Consider the following 202-nt stretch of genomic DNA (forward strand, 5'->3'; position numbering starts at 1 on the left):
GCCCCCATCAGTATCCGCCCGTTCTCTCCTGTTCTACATCGCAAACCAACCAAAACCACACTGACATCATCACTCGTCAACAAAAGCCCCCTCCTCACCCCTCCATCGTACTCACCCTCCACTCCATCAGGGGGTCCTCCCCACGCATCCACCCCCCCTCCAATAAGAAAAATACATGCGAGTTCATGGCTACTGTAGACAA

At 54.0% G+C, this 202-nt stretch overlaps 1 protein-coding gene across 1 annotated transcript in view; it reads right to left on the reverse strand.

Moving 5' to 3' along the window:
* The window catches only part of map7d2b (MAP7 domain containing 2b), a 14,261-nt gene extending 14,114 nt beyond the window's left edge, over nucleotides 1–147 (reverse strand). Inside the window, exon 1 of the mRNA XM_010786181.1 lies at nucleotides 116–147. The gene's annotated coding sequence lies outside the window, so the exon portion shown is untranslated. The remainder of the gene's footprint in view (nucleotides 1–115) is intronic.
* Between the last annotated feature and the right edge of the window lie 55 nt (nucleotides 148–202).

This window comes from Notothenia coriiceps, unplaced genomic scaffold (assembly GCF_000735185.1).
Source record: "Notothenia coriiceps isolate Sejong01 unplaced genomic scaffold, NC01 NC01_scaffold00028800, whole genome shotgun sequence".
Classification (NCBI taxonomy): domain Eukaryota; kingdom Metazoa; phylum Chordata; class Actinopteri; order Perciformes; family Nototheniidae; genus Notothenia; species Notothenia coriiceps.